General features: G+C 39.2%; 1 protein-coding gene across 6 annotated transcripts in view; it reads left to right on the top strand.

Moving 5' to 3' along the window:
• sorcs1 (sortilin-related VPS10 domain containing receptor 1) overlaps positions 1-25228 on the top strand; it is a 204242-nt gene that overhangs the window by 33819 nt on the left and 145195 nt on the right. The window contains exon 1 of one of the 6 annotated variants that reach the window (XM_049721517.2): positions 13451-13713. The exons of the other annotated variants lie outside the window; for them this stretch is intronic. The gene's annotated coding sequence lies outside the window, so the exon portion shown is untranslated. Of the gene's footprint in view, positions 1-13450; positions 13714-25228 lie in introns of those variants that run through there. 6 annotated transcript variants of the gene reach the window in all.

The following is a 25228-nucleotide window of genomic DNA, read 5'->3' as shown; positions in this document are numbered from 1 at the left end:
AATTTTTGAGAATATGGTTGAATTTCAAATTTGATTTTTGGAATTTTTTGTAAGTGGAAAGTTGTGGAATAGGCAGGCAAAGGATGAACAGTTGAATGTTGGAACGGGTTGAATCGGTTAAAAAATGTAGAAGTGAGAGCAAATGTTGAATCCCCATAGAGAATGAATGGGAATTAAAAGAAAAAGCAATTGCGCCAAAATATTTTGAAATTTGGAACAAAACGTAAAAAAACAGCTTCAGGAGGTTCACTTTTGGGCTTAAAATGTTGAAACGGGTTCTATCGGACAAAAAATGCAAAAGTTAGCGCCTAATGTAGCTATTTATGGCAGTTAATGTTGAAATAAGTTCACTTCCGGGTTGATTTGGGTCACTTCCGGTCCATTAGGGTCACTTCCGGTCTGATTAGAGGCACTTCCGGTCCAGCTGAGGTCACTTCCGGTTTATTTGGGGTCACTTCCGGTTTAAAAAGGTCACTTCCGGTTTAAAAAGGTCACTTCCGGTTTGATTTGGGGTCACTTCCGGTTTACCTAAGGTCACTTCCTGTTTACCTAAGGTCACTTCCGGTTCGATTCGGGGCACTTCCGGTTCATTCTAGGGTCATTGGGAGCACTTCAGGGTCAATCCAAGATGGCCGCCACACTGGAAGTGGGGGTCAAGGGTTGAATTTTGTAAGCATAGTGGAAGTGGGGGCGAAGGGGGTGAATATGGTAAGGATGAGGTGACCAAAGTGAATAAAGTTGGAATGGGTTGAATCGGTTGAAAAATGTAGAAATTAGAGTAGAAAAACCAAATTTTGTAGAATTTGGTTGAATTTCAAATTTGAAATTTTGGAATTTTTGGTAGGTGAGAAGTTGTGGAACAGGCAGGCAAAAGATGAACAGTTGAAAGTTGGAATGGGTTGAATCGGTTGAAAAATGTAGAAGTTAGAGTAGAAAAACGAAATTACGAAGAATTTGGTTGAATTTCAAATTTGAAAATTTGGAATTTTTTTGTAAGTGGGAAGTTGTGGAATAGGTAGGCAAAAGATGAACAGTTGGAAGTTGGAACGGGTTGAATCGGTCGAAAAATGTAGAAATTAGAGGTGAAAAACGAAATTTCGTGAAATTTTGTCGGAATTTTTAACGAGAAAACGTGAAATTTTTGAATTTGGGAATTTTGGGAATGTCGAGAATCATTCCGAATGTGGTTTGAATGTGCTGAATGAGGTGAATTTAAAAGGGGAATGACGTAAATGTGAAATGTCGAATCTGCCATTGAGAATGAATGGGGAAAAATTTGTCGTAAATTCGCGAATTTTGCGAAATCGGAAAATTTTCGGAACGAGAAAAATGGAAGCGCTCATCTCGTGAATATTTGGAATACGTCAAAAGTGGAACGGAGTGAATCGGATGAATTATGTGGAAGAAGAAGCGGGACAAAAAAGTGGCGGGAATAAAATAGAAGAATAATAATAATAATAATAGAGAATGGTGTAGAATAACATATGTGTGAAGGCCATCGCCTTCACACAACTAGAATTTGCAATTCCTGAAGAAATTGCGTGTGAAGGTGAAGAGGTTGAATAAATACTTGGGGAATGTTGCAGAATGATGTTGAAAAGAGTTGAATCGGTTGAAAAATGTAGAAATTACAAGGGAAAAAGGAAATTTGGGAAAATTGGGTGTGAGTAACAAAATTGAAAATTTGGAATTTTGGGTAAGTGGGAAGTTGTGGAATAGGTAGGAAAATGATGAACAGTTGAAAGGTCGAATGGGTTGAATAAGTTGAAAAATGTAGAAATTAGATTAGAAAAACAAAATTGTAGAGAATTTTTGGTAAGTGGGTAGTTGTGGAATAGGAAGGCAAAAGAAGAACAGTTCAAAGTTGGAAACAGTTGAATCGGTTAAAAAATGTAGAAGTTAGAGCAAATCTTGAATCCTAATAGAGAATGAATGGGAATTAAAAGAAAAAAAATTGCACCAAAATTTTTTGAAATTTGGAACAAAAGGAAAAAAACAGCTTTAGGAGGTTCACTTTTGGGGTTAAAATGTTGAAATGGGTTTAATCGGGAGAAATTTGCAAAAGTTAGCGCAAATGTAGGTATTTAGGGCACTTAATGTTGAAATATGGTCACTTCCGGTTTGATTTGGGTCACTTCCGGTCTATTTGGGTCACTTCCGGTTTGATTAGAGGCACTTCCGGTCTAGCTGAGGTCACTTCCGGTTTATTTGGGGTCACTTCCGGTTTAAAAAGGTCACTTCCGGTTTGATTTGGGGTCACTTCCGGTTTGATTTGGGGTCACTTCCGGTTTACCTGAGGTCACTTCCGGTTCATTTGGGGTCAATTCCGGTTTGATTTGGGGCACTTCCAGTTCATTCCGGGTTCATTGGGGCACTTCAGGGTCAATCCAAGATGGCCGCCACTCTGGAAGTGGGGGTCAAGGGTTGAATTGTGGAAGTGGGGGTGAAGGGGGTGAATATGGTAAGCATAAGGTGAACAAAGTGAATAAAGTTGGAATGGGTTGAATCGGTTGAAAAATGTAGAAATTAGAAGGGAAAAACTAAATTTTGGGAAAATTTGGTGTGAATTTCAAAATTGAAAATTTGGAAATTTTGCTAAGTGGGAAGGTGTGGAATAGGTAGGCAAAAGATGAACAGTTGAAAGTTGGAACGAGTTGAATCGGTGGAAAAATGTAGAAACTAGAAGTGAAAAACTAAATTTTGTGAAATTTTGCAAAATTTTGTGCAAATTTTAAAAGTGAAAACGTGAAATTTTTGAATTTGGCAAGTTTGGGAATGTCCCCAATGTGATTTGAATGTGTTGAAATAAGTGAATTTCAAACTGGAACAACAAAAATGTGAAATGTTGAATCTGCCATTAAGAATGAATGGGGAAAAAATGCCACAAAATCGTGAATTTTGTGAAAACGGAAAATTTTTCGAACAAAAAAAATGTAAGCAGCCGTGTCATGAATATTTGGAATAAGTGAAAAGTGGAACGGAGTGAATCGGTTGAAGTATGTGGAAGGAGTTAAGCGTCAAAAAAGTGAGCGGAATAAGTAGAATAATAATAATAATAATAATAATAATAATAAAGGACAGCAATAACAATAGTGTGAAGGTCTTCACCTTCACACTAATAACTAGAAATTGCAATTCCTGAAGAAATTGCGTGTGAAGGTGAAGAGGTTGAATAAATACTTGGGGAATGCTGCAGAATGATGTTGAAAAGAGTTGAATCGATTGACAAATGTAGAAATTACAAGGAAAAAAGGAAATTTGGGAAAATTGTGTGTGAATTTCAAAATTGAAAATTTGGAATTTTGGGTAAGTGTGGAGTTGTGGAATAGGTAGGAAAATGATGAACAGTTGAAAGGTGGAATGGCTTAAATAAGTTGAAAAATGTAGAAATTAGAGTAGAAAAACAAAATTGCAGAGAATTTTTGGTAAGTGGGAAGTTGTGGAATAGGAAGGCAAAAGAGGAACAGTTGAAAGTTGGAACGAGTTGAATCGGTTAAAAAATGTAGAAGTTAGAGCAAATCTTGAATCCTAATAGAGAATGAATGGGAATTAAAAGAAAAAAAAATTGCACCAAAAGTTTCTGAAATTTGGAACAAAAGGAAAGAAACGGCTTCAGGAGGTTCACTTTTGGGGTTAAAATGTTGAAATGGGTTTAATCGGGCAAAATTTGCAAAAGTTAGCGCAAATGTAGGTATTTAGGGCACTTAATGTTGAAATATGGTCATTTCCGGTTTGATTTGGGTCACTTCCGGTTTGATTAGAGGCACTTCCGGTCTAGCTGAGGTCACTTCCGGTTTATTTGGGGTCACTTCCGGTTTAAAAAGGTCACTTCCGGTTTGATTTGGGGTCACTTCCGGTTTACCTGAGGTCACTTCCGGTTCATTTGGGGTCATTTCCGGTTTGATTTGGGTCACTTCCGGTCTATTTGGGTCACTTCCGGTTTGATTAGAGGCACTTCCGGTCTATTTAGGTCACTTCCGGTTTGATTAGAGGCACTTCCGGTCTAGCTGAGGTCACTTCCGGTTTATTTGGGGTCACTTCCGGTTTAAAAAGGTCACTTCCGGTTTGATTTGGGGTCACTTCAGGTTTGATTTGGGGTCACTTCCGGTTTACCTGAGGTCACTTCCGGTTCATTTGGGGTCAATTCCGGTTTGATTTGGGGCACTTCCAGTTCATTCCGGGTTGATTGGGGCACTTCAGGGTCAATCCAAGATGGCCGCCACTCTGGAAGTGGGGGTCAAGGGTTGAATTGTGGAAGTGGGGGTGAAGGGGGTGAATATGGTAAGCATAAGGTGAACAAAGTGAATAAAGTTGGAATGGGTTGAATCGGTTGAAAAATGTAGAAATTAGAAGGGAAAAACTAAATTTTGGGAAAATTTGGTGTGAATTTCAAAATTGAAAATTTGGAAATTTTGCTAAGTGGGAAGGTGTGGAATAGGTAGGCAAAAGATGAACAGTTGAAAGTTGGAACGAGTTGAATCGGTGGAAAAATATAGAAACTAGAAGTGAAAAACTAAATTTTGTGAAATTTTGCAAAATTTTGTGCAAATTTTAAAAGTGAAAACGTGAAATTTTTGAATTTGGCAAGTTTGGGAATGTCCCCAATGTGATTTGAATGTGTTGAAATAAGTGAATTTCAAACTGGAACAACAAAAATGTGAAATGTTGAATCTGCCATTAAGAATGAATGGGGGAAAAAATGCCACAAAATCGTGAATTTTGTGAAAACGGAAAATTTTTCGAACAAAAAAAATGTAAGCAGCCGTGTCATGAATATTTGGAATAAGTGAAAAGTGGAACGGAGTGAATCGGTTGAAGTATGTGGAAGGAGTTAAGCGTCAAAAAAGTGAGCGGAATAAGTAGAATAATAATAATAAAGGACAGCAATAACAATAGTGTGAAGGTCTTCACCTTCACACTAATAATAAAGGACAGCAATAACAATAGTGTGAAGGTCTTCACCTTCACACTAATAATAATAATAATAATAATAATAAAGGACAGCAATAACAATAGTGTGAAGGTCTTCACCTTCACACTAATAATAATAAAGTTAAAAAAGTTAAAAGTTAAAGTCCCAATGATCATCGTCACACACACCTCTGGGTGTGGTGAAATTTGTCCTCTGCATTTAACCCATCCCCATGTGATTTTGATCCATCCCCTGGGGGAGAGGGGAGCAGTGAGCAGCAGCGGTGCCGCGCTCGGGAATCATTTGGTGATCTAACCCCCCAATTCCAACCCTTAATGCTGAGTGCCAAGCAGGGAGGCAATGGGTCCCATTTTTATAGTCTTTGGTATGACCCGGCTGGGGTTTGAACCCACAACCTTCCAGTCTCAGGGCGGACACTCTACTACTAGGCCACTGAGCTGGTTAATAATAATAATAATAATAAAGGACAGCAATAACAATAGTGTGAAGGTCTTAACCTTCACACTAATAATAAAGGACAGCAATAACAATAGTGTGAAGGTCTTCACCTTCACACTAATAAAGGACAGCAATAACAATAGTGTGAAGGTCTTCACCTTCACACTAATAATAATAATAGAGAATGGTGTAGAATAACATATGTGTGAAGGCCATCGCCTTCACACAATAATAATAATAATAATAATAATAGAGAATGGTGTAGAATAACATATGTGTGAAGGCCATCGCCTTCACACAATAATAGAGAATGGTGTAGAATAACATATGTGTGAAGGCCATCGCCTTCACACAATAATAATAATAATAGAGAATGGTGTAGAATAACATATGTGTGAAGGCCATCGCCTTCACACAATAAAGGACAGCAATAACAATAGTGTGAAGGTCTTCACCTTCACACTAATAAAGGACAGCAATAACAATAGTGTGAAGGTCTTCACCTTCACACTAATAATAAAGGACAGCAATAACAATAGTGTGAAGGTCTTCACCTTCACACTAATAATAATAAAGGACAGCAATAACAATAGTGTGAAGGTCTTCACCTTCACACTAATAATAATAATAAAGGACAGCAATAACAATAGTGTGAAGGTCTTCACCTTCACACTAATAATAAAGGACAGCAATAACAATAGTGTGAAGGTCTTCACCTTCACACTAATAAAGTAGAATAACAATGTGTGAAGGCCTTCGCCTTCACACAATAATAAAGGACAGCAATAACAATAGTGTGAAGGTCTTCACCTTCACACTAATAATAATAAAGGATAGCAATAACAATAGTGTGAAGGTCTTTACCTTCACACTAATAATAAAGGACAGCAATAACAATAGTGTGAAGGTCTTCACCTTCACACTAATAATAAAGGACAGCAATAACAATAGTGTGAAGGTCTTCACCTTCACACTAATAATAATAATAAAGGACAGCAATAACAATAGTGTGAAGGTCTTCACCTTCACACTAATAATAATAATAATAAAGGACAGCAATAACAATAGTGTGAAGGTCTTCACCTTCACACTAATAATAAAGGACAGCAATAACAATAGTGTGAAGGTCTTCACCTTCACACTAATAAAGGACAGCAATAACAATAGTGTGAAGGTCTTCACCTTCACACTAATAATAATAAAGGACAGCAATAACAATAGTGTGAAGGTCTTCACCTTCACACTAATAATAATAAAGGACAGCAATAACAATAGTGTGAAGGTCTTCACCTTCACACTAATAAAGGACAGCAATAACAATAGTGTGAAGGTCTTCACCTTCACACTAATAATAATAATAAAGGACAGCAATAACAATAGTGTGAAGGTCTTCACCTTCACACTAATAAAGGACAGCAATAACAATAGTGTGAAGGTCTTCACCTTCACACTAATAATAAAGGACAGCAATAACAATAGTGTGAAGGTCTTCACCTTCACACTAATAATAAAGGACAGCAATAACAATAGTGTGAAGGTCTTCACCTTCACACTAATAATAATAATAATAAAGGACAGCAATAACAATAGTGTGAAGGTCTTCACCTTCACACTAATAATAAAGGACAGCAATAACAATAGTGTGAAGGTCTTCACCTTCACACTAATAATAATAAAGGACAGCAATAACAATAGTGTGAAGGTCTTCACCTTCACACTAATAATAATAAAGGACAGCAATAACAATAGTGTGAAGGTCTTCACCTTCACACTAATAATAAAGGACAGCAATAACAATAGTGTGAAGGTCTTCACCTTCACACTAATAATAATAATAATAGAGAATGGTGTAGAATAACATATGTGTGAAGGCCATCGCCTTCACACAATAATAGAGAATGGTGTAGAATAACATATGTGTGAAGGCCATCGCCTTCACACAATAATAATAATAATAGAGAATGGTGTAGAATAACATATGTGTGAAGGCCATCGCCTTCACACAATAATAATAGAGAATGGTGTAGAATAACATATGTGTGAAGGCCATCGCCTTCACACAATAACTAGAAAATGCAATTTCTGGAGAAATTGCGTGTGAAGGCGAAGACTTTGAATCACTTCTTGGGGAATGATGGCGAATGATGTTGAAATGAGTTGAATTTCTTGAGAAATGTTGAAAATAGAAGTGTAATACTAAATTTTGTAGAATTTGGTTGAATTTCAAATTTGAAGTTTGGAATTTGTGGTAAGTGGGAGGTTGTGGAATAGGTAGGCAAAAGATGAACAGTTGAATGTTGGAACGGGTTGAATCGGTTAAAAAATGTAGACGTGAGAGCAAATGTTGAATCTCCATAGAGAATGAATGGGAATTAAAAGAAAAAGCAATTGCGCCAAAATATTTTGAAATTTGGAACAAAACGAAAATAAATAGCTTCAGGAGGTTCACTTTTGGAGTTAAAATGTTGAAATGGGTTCAATCGGACAGAAAATGCAAAAGTTAGCGACTAATGTAGCTATTTAGGGCAGTTAATGTTGAAATAAGGTCACTTCCGGGGTGATTTGGGTCACTTCCGGTCTATTTGGGTCACTTCCGGTTTGAGTAGAGGCACTTCCGGTCACAAGCGGGAGTGCCATCGCCTTCACACAATAATAATAATAATAGAGAATGGTGTAGAATAACATATGTGTGAAGGCCATCGCCTTCACACAATAATAGAGAATGGTGTAGAATAACATATGTGTGAAGGCCATCGCCTTCACACAATAATAATAATAGAGAATGGTGTAGAATAACATATGTGTGAAGGCCATCGCCTTCACACAATAATAGAGAATGGTGTAGAATAACATATGTGTGAAGGCCATCGCCTTCACACAATAATAATAATAGAGAATGGTGTAGAATAACATATGTGTGAAGGCCATCGCCTTCACACAATAAAGGACAGCAATAACAATAGTGTGAAGGTCTTCACCTTCACACTAATAATAATAATAATAAAGGACAGCAATAACAATAGTGTGAAGGTCTTCACCTTCACACTAATAAAGGACAGCAATAACAATAGTGTGAAGGTCTTCACCTTCACACTAATAAAGGACAGCAATAACAATAGTGTGAAGGTCTTCACCTTCACACTAATAAAGGACAGCAATAACAATAGTGTGAAGGTCTTCACCTTCACACTAATAATAATGATAATAATAAAGGACAGCAATAACAATAGTGTGAAGGTCTTCACCTTCACACTAATAAAGGACAGCAATAACAATAGTGTGAAGGTCTTCACCTTCACACTAATAAAGGACAGCAATAACAATAGTGTGAAGGTCTTCACCTTCACACTAATAACATTCTATTTTCTGACTATAAGTCGCAGGGTTTTTCATAGTTTGGTAGTGGGTGCGACTTATACTCTGGAGCGACCTGTGTGAAATTATTTACGCAATATCATTTCACATGTTATTTTCACACTAAACTGCAAGAGGCCGTTCTATTCCTGTGTTGATAATTTCTGCAACTGATGATGAGTCTGACGTAAGCGACATAGAAGAGGAAGCGCTGCATTATCTACCTCTGGAGTTAGCGGAGTTGTTTAAAAGTGACACTGAGGATTTCATTGGATGTAGTATTTTGGAGTGACACGGATGGTTTGGTAAACTTGTTATCTGTATAACTCTTAATATGTTATGTTAACATACCAGGCACATTCTCAGTTTGTTGTTTATGTGTCATGTAACATTAGCATACCGTACAATTATTCAGCCTGTTGTTGCCTCTATTCTATTTTTGATTTTAATTACTTTTCAAGGTGACATGTCTGTTCTTGGTGTTGGATTTTCCATCCATCCATCAATTATCTGTACTGCTTGTCCCCACGGTGGTCGCGGGCGTGCTGGAACCTATCCCAGCAGTCATCGGGCAGGAGGCGGGGGACACCCTGAACTGGTTGCCAGCCAATCGCAGGGCACACAGAGATGAACAACAATTCACACTCACACTCACACCAAGGGACAATTTGGAGTGCTCAATCGGCCTACCAAGCATGTTTTTTGGATGTGGGAGGAAACCGGAGTGCCCGGAGAAAACCCACGCGGGCCCGGGGAGAACATGCAAACTCCACACAGGTAGGGCCGGAGGTGGAATCGAACCCGCACTCTCCAAACTGTGAGGCGGTCGTGCTAACCAGTGTCCCACCGATCCGCCGGTGTTGGATTTTATCAAATAAATTTCCCCCAAAATTGCAACTTACACTCCATGTCTTTTCCTTCTTTATTCTGCATTTTATGGCTAGTGCGAGCGGCTGGTTGGCGCACTGGTTAGCACGTCCGCCTCACAGTTAGGAGGGTGCCGGTTCGATTCCATCTCCGACCCTCCCTGTGTGGAGTTTGCATGTTCTCTCCATGCCCACGTGGGTTTTCTCCGGGCACTCCGGTTTCCTCCCACATCCCAAAAAATAACCATGCTTGGTAGGCCAATTGAACACTCAAAATTGCCCCTAGGTGTGCGTGCAAGTGCGGATGGTTGTTTGTCTCTGTGTGCCCTGCGATCGGCTGGCAACCGGTTCATGGTGTCCCCCACCTACTGCCCGATGACTGCTGGGATAGACTCCAGCACGCCCGCGACTCCCATGGGGACAAGCGGTATAGAAAATGGATGGGTGGATGGATAGTGCGACTTGTACTCCGAGCGACTTTTAATCCAGAAAATACGGTAATAATAATAATAATAATAATAATAATAACAGTGGAGCTGAAACTTGATTTTAAGCGCTTAGATTCCACACTACTTTCTGTTTAACGTGGTTTGATCATGGACCCCAATTTCTTTGGTCATAAATACATTTTCAAGTAGTATTTTAAATGAATGATATAAGGACTAAATGATTAGCGCGTTTCAACCTTAGCGCTAGTGATTTAATTTCCGTGACTAATTTCAAGGCTTTTGAAGTACTAGTCGGGATGTTTGATCTTTATGACTGCTTTATTGTATATGATTTGGAAAGGGAGAAGCTCGCCAGAGCAGCTCATCCACACATGGACTCAAGTCAAAGAGCAGGGCCAGACACAGTAGTACAATAAGCGTTTGCTTTATTCTCTCTTCCATCCAATTCACATAGCATCAAAATGACTTACTCTGACTTAGTCCGCCTGATATTGTCTTCTGCATATTGGTTCTTTTTTAATATAAAGGTCAACAGATGGAGACAAACGGCGAATGGACCCCTTAGCTGCCCAACAACATGCCTGACGTAAATTAATGTTACAAAGGACACCTTCGGCTGCCTAAACCAGTGTTTCCCAACCTTTTTTCATCCACGGCACACCTTTTCATTGGAAAAAAAATCTCGTTGTACACCATCGACAAACATCTGTGAGGCATTACACCAGCTTCCATAATAAAATGTGTTATATTACGAAAGGCGTTGTGAACGTGTCATATAAATAAAGTCCTATTCCTATGTATGTACGTATATATAGAGAAAGTGGAATAATTGAATACAACTAAATAAATACACTAGATTTTTTAAATTGTTTTTTTTTAATAAAAGTGAGTTTTTTAAAAAGGTTTTAGACAGTGTAAGGAATAAACTATTGAAAGTGATTGTGATTAAAATCCAAAATAATCAACTTGACTTTAACAGTTTTAGACTAGCCCTATAAATATTGCGACGATAAGAACAAAGTCTCGTTTAAAGACACTGCTGTTCTGGCATGGCAGGTAAGTGGTGATCACAGTCAAGGTGTCATGACTTGACTGAGTATTTTATGTTGGTGAAAATAAACAATCCAGGTTCTCCGGTTGAACTACATGCTGGGATTTCCATCAGTACGCAAACACACCACGGTCACCAGAGCGTCACTATTATCAAATGCACACAGCAGCAAACTAAATATGTGTCGATGCAAAACAACCAGACCGACACAACATGAAATCTCCAGATTCTCCGATTAGCCATGCATGCGCGATTAGTAAGTGGATGACCAGACCTTGCGCTAACTGACCAGTGATTTGGCAATCCTTTTTACAATGTCCTCCGTAACCATTATTAGACAATTTCCCACGGCACAGCCGAATATGTGTGCCGCGGCACAGTGGTTGGGAAACACTGGCCTAAACGACGCCTTTCTAAAAAACAAGAATTTCTACAGAACGCGCTTTCGGGGTTAACGCGATTCCCAAATTCTGCACCCCAAAGAATATAACAGAATTGAGCTTTAGCTGTAGTAAAAATAATAATAATTATCATTATCATTACCATCATCACCAGCAGCAGCAGCAAGGCCGAAAAGTGAGTCTACAGTCAATCACATTATTTTGTGATGGCATGCACAATAAAGTATATTTCTCTAGTGACAGTGGAAAACAGGGAACAATATTTGTGTGGGGGTGCTTACTTACATCTTCCCTTTGACTGTTCCTTTCTCCATCTCACTATACTGTCAGATGTTGACTGAATCAGGTTAGGAATGGGAGGTGTAGAAACACAAACACATGGAAATGAGAATGTTTATTTCTATGTGGATTTTCGAAATGCACAAACTTTCTTCCCGACACTCAGGGGGGAATCAAAGGCTAATGTAACTTGTACACAGCTCAGCAACAATAACTGAAGAAATTGTTTGATTTCAGAACTTAAAAAACAAAATTACTGTTTCATTATTTGTGTAGTAAATTATGCAACATATGAAAAATGTACCATTATGGACATAATGTTGTGCACATTTATTGTCATCAACACATGCTCATCTTTTTGCCCTGTGTGACCCAACCAGGCTTTTAAGTACTACCAGACAACTTCTTGGACCATTGGGATGCAAACTCCTATATCAAGATGATGGGAGGTGACAATTCAGCATTAGGGTTAGTGTTAGTTTACTGTTTGCTTGTAATAGAAGCATTTGGGCACAAGTGATATACGTACATATACAGTTGCTGATAGTGTAGCGGTGCACTTGACTAACTTGTGCGTAGGGAGTGTGAGATCAATTCCCACTCAGTGAGGGTGTTCATGTTGGTGTGAGTAGTTGTTTGTCTCTATATGTGCCCTGTGATTGGCTGGCGACCAGTTCAGAGTTTAGTCTGCCCTTTTCCCGATGTCAGCTGGAATAATCTCTAGCTGCTAGAGATGCTAGAGTCTAGCATTTCACATCCTAAGCATCATTAAACTGTACATCTTATGTTCCCTTTTCTGAAAACTTGCAGCACTGCAGGAGGCTGAATTAGCTAACAAACGCAAAATATTCAGTTTTGCACTTTTTCTAAAGGGTGTTTTTTTTTTTTTTTTTTATGCATCAGCGAGCTAAGCAGGATGCCCTGTTTTGTCAGGATTCTGCTTTTTACTTTCATTTTGCTTAAACGTCACTGCTTGGATTCTTTGCATTGTAGTAAGGCAGCAGGGAAGAAATCTATTGTGTCAGCTGAGATTCCCCTGAGCATCTCTCTTTCCAAGATCCTTAAAGTGGAGACCTCCTTTGAATTCATACCTTCGGCAAATCTTACCCTTTCTGATCCCTCAGAAGGGCACTGATGAATTGATCTGACAAGTAAAAAGTTCGACTTAAATGATGAGCAGTGGGGGCACAGTGTGACCGCCAGTATTTTCAGTTTTTAATTGCTTCTGAACAAAAGATCAGGCCAGAATGATGCATGAACGTGTCCTAGTGTTGCTAAAAGCATTAAACATTTTCTGCCCTCTTAATAATGATCTGTCATCCATCCATTTCTATACTGCTCAGCCTCATGAGGGTTGTGGTTGAGCTGAAACCCAAACCTGCCAATAAGAAGGCACATATAAACAACCATTCATACCAATGTAAAATTATGTAAAATTCCATTTTCAATGAACATAAGCATATTTTGAGGGAGAATGAATAAGTATCTTGGAAAAAATGAGAACTGCATACAGGAAGGCCAGAGCTATCAAAGATTTGAAGCCCAAAACTTCTGAACTATGAGTCAGTCCCGCTCACCACTCCACCGTCCAATCATCATCTTTAGTAATAATCAGAGCTGCTTTAAATTGGGCCTGTCATGAGCTTTGCAGTGATAAAAACCATTCTCTGCACACCCTTATGCTTTTTCAAGAAAACTTTTCTCCTGCAACATTCTGCCCTGTAAAATTACAGATTCCACTAGGAAGCTCTACTGTTATACGAGCTGAATCTGGCGGGTGTGGCCGAGGCTTGCCTGTTCCACGTGATTCTGTTGACACAATGGCTGTGTCTGATTGTCCACGCTTATAGTTCCGCACAATATATGGCACTAGAAAGTAGTTACCTCATTCTGTTTGGCAATTCAGACAGCCAGACAGCCTTTTCTCCTCCTCGTATATCAGGTGAGCACCGCACGTCATGACAAAGTGGCGCATTAAGATCTCTGACTTTGTCGTACAGCTTTGCAATTAAATTAAATGAATTAATTATACCGCTCTAATATTTACACTTGCTACATGTTTTCCTGCTCACAATGGCGATGTATTACTTTCTCACGCTTTGAACTAGCACACATCAAACTGACTGTTCGTTGACTCAAAGACGGCAATGATATACTATCACACACTGAAAAAAATTACTCTGAAAATAAACAGGGTTACTTATTGTTCCAGAGAGACTTGGTATCGATCCCAGGTTAAGAGATAGATCTCCTGCTAATCCACATTTGCATTGTCTAGAATTCCTGAACCAGTTGTCAGTAAAATGTTTCCCACAAACTAAAACGTTTTGGAAGTCATATTTAGTGCATAAATAGAAACCAACCACAAGTCTTCCTGTGGCTCAGATATAGGGAGAAGAAAGAGGGTTTGGTGCACTATGTGTTTATCTGGCTTCCATGTTGCCGTATTGTAACTGCGCTGTTGTTTGTGTTGAAACTTAGGAGTTCGCTCTGGGTTAGTGACATATAAATCTAAAAAAGGTGGGGTTAGTGACGTATAAAACCGATCTGCTAAACAGCCCATTTGCCAGTGGTGTTTGAGCTATGGTGATACAAACAGCCACAGGCAAGGAAAACATTGGTCGTTTTACTCACAACTTTGTGGACTTAGTTAGGCTGAGGGGATGCATATTTATAATCAAAACACAAAAGGAGAAATTCTTATCAGGATTCCTTTGATAATATTCACTACATGCCAATGACAGAAGAATATTTCCTGTACATGATCGAAAATAAGTCTTGCATAAACAAGTTAGCTTTTTCAAAGTTTGCCTCGTTCAGTAATAAAATCTCATTTTGTTGCACTCTTACGTTTTTATTTTGGCTCGTGGCACTTTTGTGAAGCACTTAGACAGCTGGTACAGCATATGTTCTCTGTTTCTCTGACAGTCTGCTGTTTTCATAACCAGCTAAGCAATATAAGCCACATCCACATTCCTTGAGTTTCTGCCTGATTTGTTAAGATAACCACACTGTTAAAACCTCTTTCCAGCATCCATGAGGTTGTTGAACCTGGCTAATTCATAGGGGATAAATATTGCGGTAGTTTTATTACTATCCATCATGGAATTGTTAATTTCAGTGATTAATGTCACCTTCAGTCTCCTTTTCTAATGCTGCCTGCCTTTTCAACAATTTACGCTCAGCTGTGTAATTTCAAATTATATCAAAGGAAAATGAATTTATGTTTTTTTTGTAGTTGATGAATTATATCAAGTGTTGATAATCTTCATTTCCATTTAGACTTATCACTTAATAAAGAAGGGGCATGGAAATTGTGTTTTTATACTACACCATAATGCATTACAGAGGTTTGGGATGAGTGCCATCAATAAATGCTGATTTCCACGTCGAATGAATGCAACTCTCAACAACGACATTACTTTTGACCCTTCACAACAAAGGTCCTCGTAATTATTCCATTAAAAATGTCAGGAAATGAGTTGAGCCAGGGCGACCAAATGCAGCTTGGACGAGGGTTTATTGAAGGGAAAAAGGAGTTGGAAGGGAGGAAGGTGGGCAACGAAGACACAGACGGGATAGAGACTCACGGCCAGCAAACAGACAGACCGACCAACAGGCAGAAGTCCACTTGGACAAGGATTAAAAATTCTGACCATGAGCCTCCAGACATGACCGGGGGGAAACCAGACGACAGGAACACCGGGCGCGGACAGGAACCAAAAACAACAGTAGACACCGACAGGGAGAAACACACAGGCAGGGTTTAAATACATGAGACAACGAGAGGGAGCAAGTGACAGACATTACGGTAACGAAAGGGGTGTGGCTGAAGGAAGTTGCCGGCCGAGCTTGCTCTGGCACGGCACATGACAAAAAAGACTGTGACGGTAAGAGTGTACATTACCTAGCTTCCAATCAATATTTGAAATCACGTTCTCTGATCCAAATTGGATGAACAGTGTTACGGATCATTTGTATTTCATTGCGTGTATACAAATAGTTCTCTGGAGTGTCAGTTTAAAACATGTCAAAGATGAAAAGTAAGCAGAGCTGCAGTGTTCGCATTAGAAAAACACTACTGGTGTTAGCTTGTGATAATTGGCATATTCTCAAATATGTCTGTTGAATGCACCACATAGATGATGTGCTATGCTAGTTGATATGTATAATTCAGTCTCTTAGGCAAGTCTGTCCAAAGTCTGGCCCGTGGGCCAATTGAGACCGGTGTTCAAATTTCCACTGACCTGCAGCCTCTGGCATTAAATGAATAATACACCTTAATCTCGATTTTATGCGGATTTTGGGGTCCAGAATTTGGGAATCACATTAATCCCGAAAGCGCCTTGTATAGAAAGTCTTGTTTATTTAGAAAGGCATGTTTTTAGGCGGCCGAAGGTTATCTTTGTTATGTTAATTTAGGTCAGGCATGTTGTTGGGCAACCAAAGGGGTTTGTTTGCTCCACACACATCAAAGTCTGTAGACATTTTATTAAAAGAGAAGCAAAACGCAGGTGACAATATCAGGGGGATTGAGCATGTCTGGCCATGCTCTTTGACTTGTGAGTGACGTGTGGATGAGGTGCTTCCGCGAACGTTGTCACGTCTCGTCCCCAACTGCTCCACTCTGTGTCTGTTGTCTTGGTTTCTGTCTGTGTGCTCGCCCCTCCCCTCCTGTGTGTCCATGATCAGTGTGATTATTCCCACCTGCCTCTCGTTAACCTGTCATGTATATAAGTCCTGTCTGCCCCTCACTCCCTGTCGGATCAATGGTTGCTGTCGTGTCGGTTGCTGTCGTGTCGTCTTCATGTCCTTTTGGTTCCTGTCGGTTTTAAGTATGTTTTGGTTGGCAAGTCATTTTATTTTGTTAAGTCATGTCAGTTTACCGAGTCTGTATTTTGAGTTCCGCCAATAAACCCTGGTCCAAGCTGCACTTGTTCGTCCTGCTCCATGCTCCACCCCCGACCGTGACAAACGTCCCCCTTTCTGAATAAAAAAATGATCGTAGCAATCTGAAACACTGTAATAAAGCATTCATAAAGATCAAACGGCCCGACTTTAAATTGGTCACGGAAATTCATCAAATCACTACCGTTAAGGATTATGCGCTAGTCATTTAGCTTCGTACGGTCCTCGTCTTATCCATTGAAAACGTATTTATGACAAAAACAATTGGGGTTTATGACCAAACAGACAGAAAGTGGCGTAGGATCGAAGTGAGTAAAATCGAGATTAAGGTGTACGTATGTGCCCCGTCAATACTGCTCACTACAGTTAAAAAATACACATATACAAAACAATATCTTTCACCAGAAGATAGCTGCACATTCTGATAATAACATTTATATTTTGGGATTAAAAATATGAATGTTTCTTCAGTTTGTTAACTACTGTATTTTCCGGACTATAAATCGCTCCGGAGTATAAGTCGCACCAGCCATAAAATGCCCCAAAAAGTGAAAAAAACATATATAAGTCGCTCCGGAGTATAAGTCGCATTTTGGGGGGCAATTTATTCGACAAAATCCCACACCAAAAACAGTCATGAACGAGCAACAGCAGGCTAAACGATAGCAACAACAGGCTAAACGATAGGTATGCTAACGTGACAAACACAAACAAAGAGCTGAGAACGGGCCTGACGTAACATATAGAGTGATTAAGGACAACTATTACATGAATAACATGTTTATAAAACCATCGGTGTCACTCCAACTCATTAAATCCATCGATCGTTTGATACGATAGCAACAGGCTAAACGATAGGTATGCTAACGTGACAAACACAAACGAGGAGCTGAGAATGGGCCTGACGTAACATATAGAGTTATTAAAGAAAACGATTACATGAATAACACATTTATAAAATCATCAGTGTCACTCCAATTCATTAAATCCATCGATCGTTCTTTGTCAACAATGGGTGCGCGCGGCTGAGGGCGCTTGCAATTCAAAATATTCCACAGGCTCATATAATGATAGATAAACTATATTTCAAATAACTATAATATAAGCAATAATATTATCAAACCATCCGTGCACTTTAAATCCATTTAATCCATCCATCAAATTCCTCGTCCTTTGTCAACATCGCCGCGCGTGCGCCCTGACGTCACCTCGTCTTTATTCCACAGATCTAGTATATAACTATATTGTAGCGTTAACAAAGTACAAGGATAGACGTGGGTTTGGTAAACGGCTCTTTATTAAACAAAACAAACTTCAAAGCGTGTGGCGGCGTGGACTTCCAAACACGAGAGCTCCATGGCATAGGACCGGGTGTGCGTAATGGCCATGTCCAAGCCCCATGCACCGTTCGCGGACAGCCACTCGGCCGAGCGCTGGCTCCCGACTCAGTAGAGTAGGACCGGGCGTGCGTAAAAGCCATAATAGTTTTTCAAACCTTCTATGTCACTCCAAATCTTTAATTCCTTCAAACTCTTTGTCCTCCGTGTCACTTAGAAATGATCACCGCTAATGATAATGTCCTTACGTGGGTACGTTTGTCCTTTATGTAAACAACCGCCGCGCCGTGCCATTGACGTCACTTGAAATAGTAATCCCTTGGTACATCACGGTTCTCCAAACTTTCTTTCTGCTGCTCGGTTACTGTTTTCAGCTGCATATTTTACAACTTGAAGTTTGTAACCTGCAAAATATGAGTTTCTTTTTGGTGCCATTTTTCTTAAGCCCACCCAGTTGATGAGTCACGGCCAACGGTAAAATTTAGAGCGCCCTCATCCAGTTTCGTCTGAAAATATAATTTTTTTCAGATGTAGTTTTTTGTTTTGTTTATTTGGTTGTTTTATCAAAGTCAAAGTCTGCTTTATTGTCGATTTTTTTTCATATACCAAGACACACAAAGAGATTGAAATTATGTTCCCACTATCCCTCGGTGAGATAGTACACATATGCATACAAGCAACACAAAAAAACCCAAGAAGGCACAAACAATGAATAAATAAGAGTGTTGAATAAATGATAAATAAACAAACAATAATAATAAATATAAGAGAAGCAAAAATGGAGCAGGTGTACATACAGCAGACAGTGGACTTGGATATGGTGCTTTAAAGTGTTAATTGCTTTATTTGATGTTTTCTCTATTTTTTATGTTTTGAATATGTTCAAGATAAAGATATAAAAGCATGTGAAGTGATCAACTATACTAAAAATAACATGGGAAGTGGTCAACTATACTTGTAAGTAAGTGATGTCTTAATGATCAAGTAAAAATTTCTGAAAAAAACATATAAAGTCGCTCCTGAGAATAAGTCGCCCCCCCACCCAAACTATGAAAAAAAAACGCGACTTATAGTCCGGAAATTACGGTATTGCAAAAACCTCCCAAAAACTTTTGGGGCTACTACAAAGGCTGTTTATGTAGAACATATTGGGCATGAACCTTAAAAAAGGTGGTGTTTAGGGTGTCATGGTGTGATACTTTAAATATAAATAAATGAATATGAAACAAAATATAAATGTGTCTTGTAAACAAGTTATTTTAAGTTGAAGTTTTGATGTTGAGTAAGGGGTGCCATGGTGGATGCTTGGGCCGCCAGGGATCTCCAGCACTCACGTTCTTCTGCTGTCCGTAACAGGGTTTGGAAACTGCAGCCTGTCCATTCCTTAATGTTATCCATCCAGGATTTCCTCAGTCTGCCTCTTCTTCGCTTCCCCTCTACTGTCCCTTGCAGGATGGTCTTTGACAGGGAAGTGTGTCTTGTGACATGGCCAAACGTGTTTACAAGCAATGCCAAAATGAAAATGCATTTTCACGGAGGAGTTGAATAAAAAATTCCCGTGCTTTCACCAGGGTCCTGATCCTTATGAAGCTGAGTGTTTGACATGTAAGGCAGGCACTTACTTGTCTGTGGCAAATAAAGGTGCCAATGACCAGCAGTCACACAGAAATTAGGCCAAGCACACAAAAGCAGCAAGGGGCGAGAGCTCATCATCCAAAGTCACGGATTTCTTTGTGACAAAGTCCGAGAGTGTAGCCGTCACTGCAGCAGAAGGTAGCTATGCTTTTCAGACAGTTACAGTTCATACAGTTTCATATGTAAACTGTTGAAAGAGATGCAGTCTTCTGACAAATAAGAGGAGGACTGAAGAAGAGCCCCTTTTTTTTTCAAATGCTTCACCAATGGCAGTATTTTTTTTTTGTCTTTTTTTTTACTTAGTGTACCACTATAAAACTCAAAAAATCTCAGTGTACAATGTTTTTGTTAGTGTAAATATGTTTTCATTATTGTACATATATTGTTTTGTGTTATTCGGGCCGATAAATGCATTTGCTATACAGACACCATGCCATTTGTGTTATTTCATCGGCTGAACCCTTCGTACCCAAGTTAACATTTTAATTGCAGTGAGTCAAAAATTGTGTCACTGCAACATTGCATGACAACAGCATGTTGTAGCTAGAGCTGTACATTGTAATGATTTACATCGTAATTCGATATAAATGATTTACCATATGATACCACCCTCTATTGTTCAAATTACATTTTACATTTCCCTTGCCATATGCTAAGCAGGGAGTAGACTCCGCCAACAGGCTGCAGTGAATTGCATAACGACTCCCTGGAAAACCGGCAGTGATACCCGGCGAACGGACGGGTTCCCTGCTGAGCCAGTGCCACAAGGTGCATTTGAAGTGCCTGTGATCAATGTATTCTGCTATGATTAATTCACATTATTTCTCTGAGCTTGCTGCATTCTTCATCAATGCACGAGATGAGAAATCCACTGCTATGAGTTTGGTCAGTATGGTAATGTCAAGAAGCAGTCTCATATTTTTATTTTTTATTTACTGCTCAGCACACAGAACCAAAATGGCATCCATACATCCATTTGTATAATCACACGACAATACTTTCTCTTTCGTCTCATTTATATCCCTTCTCTAGCTACTCTTTTTTACATGGTAGCTCTTTTGTTCAGACTGAGACAGCCACGGTCGAGTAAACCAGGGCTTTCTGGAAAAAAATATTTTAATTTATAGAATGTGTTTTATAAATAAATGGAGAAAAGGTAAACATAAATCACCATTCATTTAATGTATTTTAAGGAAAAATACTCTATATAAAGATGTAAAACTTGCCTTTACAGGGATTAGGAATTTTGTCCATGCTGCATAGCACAAGCCTGACGCATAATATGTTGTCTCTGAGGTTGGGGCAGGAAAAAGTAGCTGCCGTGATCCGCAATCAAACCGCTCAAGCAGTAGAGCGGGCCCGGCTTTTTCAATCATGCTCTCTCCGAATCATGTGTCGTGTCTTTGGGCGAGACACTTTGCAAAACACCTTGCCTCCAGTGCCACTCAACGCTGGTCTATGCCTGGGTGCCAATCAGTGACGTGCGGTGAGGTTCATGACTGGGGAGGCACTGACGTCACCCCCCCCCCCCCCCCCCCCTAAAATATTTGTCCGACACCTAACGGTGTCACAAAAAAGGTTGGGGAACGCTGCTCTAGAGTAGCTTATTCATTATTTAATTTGAACTAATTCAATTAAAATCCCATGTCAGCAGTCTTCACAGAACATTGAATCAAAAACTTGTTTTCGATCGTGCGTACCACTCCGTTCCGAAGTCCCGTTGTCCGAATCAAACCTTTTGACTCCGGAGTTGGTCTTCCTTTACTGATGACCTCCTGCGTCGATCGAAAATCCACAGTTGAAAATCGTTTGAGTTTGCATATGTAATCCTCCATTGCAAAACGAAATGCAAAAAAAAAAAGGAATGTAAAACGAAATAAATGGATGACTGCTCCTCAGTTGTTCACTATAAATTTGAACTGGAGATCACATGAAGCATCCCGGGATCACTAACGCTCCCTGCCATAAGGCTGGAGAATTTTTTTTCGTTGCCTCCATTGGGTCTCTTTTCAAAGCCGTTTCGTTCATCTAAAGAAATATGACGTTACAGACAGATGACAAAAAACACTAGATATTATATACATCAGCTTAACTGTGGAAATTAGTTAATTAATATAGCCATAGTGTTTGAACACTTAAACAGCGACATGGAGACAGACAGCAGTTCAGTCTAACTGCATAGCCTAGACAGCTGTCAGCATCGGCAGCCGTGTGATTACGCAATCCTCAGAGGCAGGAAGTTGCTTCCTCCGAGCGACTCGTCTTCGGTTTTAACATAACTATAAAAATTGAGCGATTTTGATTCAAAATGATACAAAACTACTGAAATTAAAAGGAAAATGACTTTTTAATAAAAACAATTGAATTTGTTTTTTCCCCTTTTCATGATGGCAGGGGCACGGCCACCAGTGTGAGTACATGAATGTAAAGCGTCTTTGAGTGTCCAGAAAAGCACTATATAAATCTGCTGCATTATAATTAATAATTATTAATATTATCAGTCACGAACTTGATATATCATAGGAAAGCTTTTGCCGAAAGTACGATCACGCAATTGCCAGTAAAGTAGCAAAAGTATTTCAGTCTAAAATGCACCAAGTGGGTATGCATAGTGTGCGCGTCAGTTAATACGATGCTGCTAATATCGACCGTGTGTTGCTGTGACCGTGTGTGTCTTTGACACAAAGTGAATACACTTTAATAGTTAATACTGTCCGCTGTTGTGTTCCTGTATATCCAGACATAATTTGTTTGACGCGTGCCATTTGATTGACATCTCCGGCGCGCTTCTTTAAGTTTGACATGCATCTGACTGAGCGTCCTAAATAGCAATAAGTGAATGCTCACACGTCCCTTTCTGTATGTGGAAATACGACATGCTATCTATCTGTGTGCTTGTGTTACTTTGGAGGAAACCGGAGTGCCTGAACAAAACCCATGCGGGCACAGGGAGAACATGCAAACTCTGCACAGGGAGGGCCAGAGGTGGTATCGAATCCGCACCGTTCTAACTTTGAGGCGGACGTGCTAACCAGTTCCACACCGTGCCCTAACCCTACTGATGGAAAATGGCCCATTATAATTCCGCAAATTTTCATTGAAAAGATGATTTTTTTTAACGCGTAATTCATTATTTAAAAATGATTGTTAGTGTGGCAGGGATTTAACTCATTCACTCATTTACTAACAGCAGTTAAAATTGATCTATGGCAGTGAAGTTGAACAACACCCTAAATTGTGTATGCTGTAGACTGTATTTATAAAGCTATCATATTTGAAGGAATAATTAATTTTTCATGACCCTTATAAGGAGATGTCAGCCTGAAGACTAGTGTGCTCATGAAGAGTTCCAAAATGGAAAGGATTCAACTTCTAAGTAGGAAAATGACAGAACATCTGGCGAATCAGCCATTTTCTATGTATCCATCTTTGGAGTGAAAGAGGTGATGCCAAGCAAAATTTGTTTCAAAGATGTTGAGTAAACGTAATGTATCATACATGGGAAAAGTACCAGCTTTTGCTTTTTAATTTAACTTGACAAAAGCCAGATTGGTACATGAATCACTGGAAAGAGTTCTTCATGGTACAACTCAGCCTTGATTTTACGTGCTTTGATTCTACACGACCTTCTACTATCTAACGTAGTTTGGTCATGGACCCTATTTGTTTTCTTCATATTTTTAATGGACGATATTGTAGAAATTGCCATGTGAAAAGACACGAGGCAGTTCCTACTTTTGACAACACAACAGCATGTCGTTTATTCCATGTTCCGCAGTACCATGGCACTGAGACACTCTCGTCCAGCTCTCTTAAAGGGACCACAGTAATAACATCAAAGTTGTACATTAGCACAATGGAACAAAGTAAGCAGAGGCAGGGTAACAAAAACTATGTGGTCAATTATATTGTATTAATTTTCACCCACAACAGTGATGTTTTATCCAAATGCTAACACGTATATCTTAGTACGTATTTCCTTACTTCAATTTCCCAATACACTTGAATTCATGGCTCTGAATTTTTTTCCCCTTCTAAGACTTTCTAAATAACGCGATTTCGGGGTTAACATGATTCCCAAATTCTGGACCCCAAAGTCCACGTAAATTCAAGGCTTAGCTGTATCAATTTGGGACCACTCCACTGTGATCTGATGCGTGCTTGGGACCCTGTGAACTCCCGAATACCGCAAGAATTCAGCTTGCATGCAATGTTAGCATTAAGCATCTTCACATGAAAGTACACTACCGTTCAAAAGTTTTTAGTGTTCAATTTAGTGTTGTCCTTGAGAACTAACATAATTGCACAAGGGTTTTCTAATCATTAGCTTTCTAACACTGGGATGGTTGCCAAAAATTGGCCTCTATACACCTATGTAGCTATTGCTTTAAAAACCAGACGTTGGCAGCTAGAATAGTAATTTGCCACAATGTATAGAGTGTATTCCTGATTTTATTTTCAAAATAAGGACAACATTTTTGCCCATGTGATGCAAATTTTTCAAAGTGGTAATTGATATTCACTGATTCTTGTTTTGCTTATTTTAACAGTAAAATGACAACTTGCCCTTTTGAGTCACTGACTGTTCATTTGTTGAACTAACAGAATTAAAATAGAACTTCAATCCTGAAGTAATCTCCTGAAGAAACTGATATGATAACCAGAGATGGCTGCAGGATTAAAGTGAGGCTGGACTGCTAAATAATTGGGCTGAGAAAACAATTTATAAGTATATTTTAGGATATCAAATAAAAAGCTGTGGTCCCAAAAGTTTGTAGTACCATCTCTGATGATAATGCAATATAACTACACAAGTACAGAGTATCAGTGACACATGGAAAAATAACAGCCTACACATAAACACACAAAAGCACTGCACTGTACATTTGTTGGCGATCCATCTTACAATCAACGAAATCCCGATGGTAGATCATAACCGTCATTAGTTTTTTGTGCATTCATTTTTTGATACAGATACTACTGATAATTCTAGAGAATTAATGCAGTAAACATTGTTTTTAACAAATGTTTTTTTACTTTACCATCTTACCCTATGATTCAGTTATGACTTTTGTGAAAGTATATGGTCAGTAACATGAATCCAAAACTTCTTTGTGTCTTCGGTATATTGGTGTTTGAAGCGGATCATTCAGCCAAAGATATATATTACTCTGGATCCCCAGTCCTTTCATATGACAGCACTAATGACGACAGATCCTTCCCTCTCACTCTGGTGTTGTTTTACCAGTATTAATGGATTGATTTTTAACTCACTGTAGAGCAACTGTCATGAGTGAAAGAAGAGAGAGAGAGAGAGAGAGAGAGAGAGAGAGAGAGAGAGAGAGAGAGAGAGAGAGAGAGAGAGACAGACAGACAGACAGACAGACAGACAGACAGACAGACAGACAGACAGACAGACAGACAGACAGACAAAAGCGACTGCTTGGAACTCACGGTTTACATGCAGTGAAACCGACCATCTTAATTGGTTAGGTCTTAATTGTTTTTTCTAGTTAGAGGTGTAGCATTAAGATTTGAGTCATCCTACATTTTTTTGCCAACTTGCGTCCCAATTTT

The sequence above is a fragment of the Syngnathus scovelli genome, chromosome 5, assembly GCF_024217435.2.
Source record: "Syngnathus scovelli strain Florida chromosome 5, RoL_Ssco_1.2, whole genome shotgun sequence".
Lineage (NCBI taxonomy): Eukaryota > Metazoa > Chordata > Actinopteri > Syngnathiformes > Syngnathidae > Syngnathus > Syngnathus scovelli.
Note: the sequence above shows the minus strand (reverse complement) of the source record. Positions and strands in the feature narration are given on the sequence as shown.